Source organism: Ostrinia nubilalis, chromosome 19, assembly GCF_963855985.1.
Source record: "Ostrinia nubilalis chromosome 19, ilOstNubi1.1, whole genome shotgun sequence".
NCBI lineage: Eukaryota > Metazoa > Arthropoda > Insecta > Lepidoptera > Crambidae > Ostrinia > Ostrinia nubilalis.
The window spans coordinates 4,871,228-4,874,924 of record NC_087106.1 but is presented as its reverse complement, the minus strand read 5'-3'; the positions used below and the strand labels follow the sequence as shown (position 1 = coordinate 4,874,924).

General features: G+C 35.3%; 1 long non-coding RNA gene across 1 annotated transcript; it reads left to right on the top strand.

The window, feature by feature from the left end:
- The first annotated feature begins 765 nt into the window (after window positions 1-765).
- LOC135081267 (uncharacterized) lies at window positions 766-1,755 on the top strand. Its single transcript, XR_010259166.1, has 2 exons — window positions 766-1,027; window positions 1,277-1,755. It is a non-coding gene; the product is annotated as an uncharacterized LOC135081267 (long non-coding RNA).
- The last annotated feature ends 1,942 nt before the right edge of the window (window positions 1,756-3,697 follow it).

The window sequence follows — 3,697 nt, the reverse complement described above, 5'->3', positions numbered from 1 at the left end:
TTGGCATGGTCTAAAACCTATCAAGTTCCATAATTTTTGCCGATAAAATCTGTACGAGGCTTTACCGTACTTTATTGCTAGAACTGCAGATGCTTATTGCTAATGTTACACACACACACGAGCTCACGCACACACACACGCACACACACACAGACAGACACACACAAACACACACACACACACACACACACACACACACACACACACACACACACACTTATACACGCGCGCCATAAAAACTTACGCATAGGCACTTAGCACTTAACTTTAATCTTTTTGTATTGGAATTTCTTATTGTGGTCCGCGGGTGGGGGACCTGGAGGCCTGAAATACAGGGTGACCCTAGTTTAGGCTCCAGATCGCACACTCAGAACAACAATTGTTATCTTCCAAAATTTTTAATGTACTATAATGAGTGTCTGATAAAATAAACAATTTTTATTATTATTATTTATTATTGCTGGGAGTCCATGTATAGTGATGTTCCTGCGGCCATCATAGACAATAAAATATCGATTTTGAAAAAATAAATAAATCGATTAAATTGCTTTGAAGACTAGATTTGCGTTAAAAGCTAAAAATATATTGACACTATTACAAGAAGTTATCTAAAGTGTCCAACTGGTCGAAGGTCGTAAATAAAATAAAAATAATTAGGACCATAAACTGATATTCATGGTATCATAACTGTAAAAGTGTCAGAATCCGATGTTGAATCCAATGCCAGTTGAAGTGAGAGAAACATACCTATACCATCCTAGTATAGTTGCCAGTCTCTCATAATCTATGCCAATGAGGGTTTTCGCGATTGAAAAATCCAATCATGCAGCATTTGGACCTCGCGTCTACGTATTGCCATCTCGCGGATTTTTCAATCGCAAAAACCCTCATTCATAGCACATGTATAATAATAGACCAAATGAACTTTTATAGATTGTGAAAGAGAAGATAAAGATTTTATTATTTTATTAAAATCTTGCCACGAGGTAGTTTTTCAGTAGAAACCAGGATTGGATAATGGCTACAGGCAAGTATCAGAACATTTTATAAATATTTTTAATCAATTATATCCTTGTGAATCGTTTTAATAAATTGTCATTTTACTTTTTCAACTAAAACTTTTTCAATCCCTAGTCTTGTCAAACTGTCATAATGTCAACAAATTATAAATGTCACGTCAGTTGACTCAATTTCAGTCTTCTGTGCGTTTATTGTATTTTTATTTCAATGGAATAGTGCTAAAGGGTTAGTACTAAAAGTGAAAGCCTTTTTTCAGAAAGAAAACCAATGTGGAGCCCTTATTATTCATACTGTTTGAAAGTTACAAGTCAGTGATACAGTTGCCACCATTATAACTCCGTGGTGATACCATACCAAAGAAGAAGTTTTCCTAAACACTTGTGTTATTTTTATATGTGATCAAATAAAAAGGATTAATTCTACTGCTCAAATGGAATAACTTATCCCAAGAGACCGAATATAAAAAAAAAACCCTCCATAGAAATTATCACCATCACGAGGATGTGAATTTTTTTGAGAATTTGATAATGGTCCTGTAAGAAAAGTAGTTGTATTTCAGTAGTAGAATCAACCCTTCTTGTTTCATTAGCAAGAGTAACTATAAAAACGCCCTGTAGGTAGGTATTATTAAGCTGAAGAGTTTGTTTAGTGTCAAAGACTGTCACACAGTGTAACTTAAATTGGCATTTATTATGATAATGAACATAAAAACTTAAATAAATATTTATGTTAATATTTTTTCTATTTATTTATTTTCCCAAAGCTTCACAGTGACAGCTGAAACAGCAATACTGTTGTAAAACTAAACTTAGAACAAACTGTTACAAATATTTTACAAATTAAAATAAAACCGCATGTTGCTTTACTTTCTCGTATAGGTAATAAATGTAATTAATGGCTAGATTATTGTTACTTTGTTACCCTCAATAGTGAGGAGATCTTATAAAATGGTAACCCTGATTTTCATTGTCATTCAAGTGCTCTTTCTTCGCATAGGCTCATTGAAGTAATATTACTACGTATAGAACAGACATCGCGAACAAAATATGTACAGTGCGGGGTGCGGGGCGGGAATTTGACGGACAGCTGTCAGTCAAATCCATGACTATCAAGTTTCATAATTTATGGCGATAAAATCTGCACCAGAAAATGTCGTACTTCATTGATAGGATTGCACGAATAGTGACGTTCCTGCGGTCGCCTCATCATAGACATTGTGAATCGATTGTGAAAATAAACAAATCGGCTAAATTGTGTTAAATTTTCATGGTGCTCAATAGCAAAAAGGTTCAGCTACTTACATTATTTTATTTTATTATATTGTGCGTTTCCTGTAATGTAATCTAAGCTCCCCTCCCTTAGACTAAAATTAGCCCTCCTAGACAAGTGACAAAACGTAGCAGTTGAAACATTCGAAATCACTTCGCTCTGCCGTTTTTTGGTGTTAGTTACTTCACTCTGTGATGCGATTTTAAAATTACAACTGGCGATTCCGAATTCACAACTGAGGGGACTGAGGCTAATCGTGTTACTTGTGCTACAAGTGCGTATGGGCTTCATACTGATGCTTAAGCTATTAATTATTTTTCTTCCCGATTAAAATCTAATGTAATCGATAATCGCCTTGAGAATCGTTAACTGGTATTTTCTAATTCGATAAAAAAATTACCCATCTCTAGTTTAAAACTGTCATCCAACAGCGCACGAAATATTATGAGTTATAGATAATGATACCATTACAGAGGCGACACTTCGTTTACGTTTAGTTTCTGCCTATGGAATTGGATACTGTAAGGAAACATCGTCATCATCATTTTAGCTACTGGACGTCCACTGCTGAACAAAGGCCTCCTCTAATGATTTCCACATCGCCCAGTTGATAGTGGCCTGCACCCAGCGTCTTCCTGCTATCTTCAGTCAGTCCATCTTGAGATTTTAGAAAAATTCCCACTCGTCACGGTAGGAACAAAGCTAGGGATGACCCACGCCTTCATTCCAGAACCAATAAAATAACTGAAAGTCAGAAACTTTCAGTTATTTTATTGTCTCTATTGTTAACTATCTCAGTGGTTGAGTACACGTATAATAGCTGTGAGGTAGAAGTTACGGGACTATTCCCACCTCTCCTTTTCACCGCTGCATCTCCTGTGTAGCTAGCACCTAGACTAGTTGATTTAAAGCCAAGTTATATCAGTTTTTAGGTAATGACTTAGTGCATCTAAAAATGTAAAACTTTCTAGATTTTGTAACATTGAAAAATCTAAAAAGAAGCATCATTTTTTTTTACGTTCAAGTGTTTCTAAGAAATTTAAATGGAAGCTTTTGATGACAACGTATTGCTTACTTTTTCAGCTGTCGAACGAATCACTTTTATACTCATAGGTCCTGTACATCGGTAGATTTGGTAAATAAATGAATCCATCCGGACTCAGAAACTAAAAAAATTAAAATAGCTGTAATTTTTTAATACTGGATTTGTCGATTAAATTGATCATATTATTGCGCCCTAACGGGTCGGACACTGGTGACCAGACACACTGTACAATTATTATAATTTTAGCCTATCTCGTGAGCTAGGTGTCAATAATTAGGTTGATTTACTAACTAACCAGTCGCATACGAACAACAGCAGTGAGATTCAAACAAGTTTGATCCATGATGCCGCACGACTATTGTG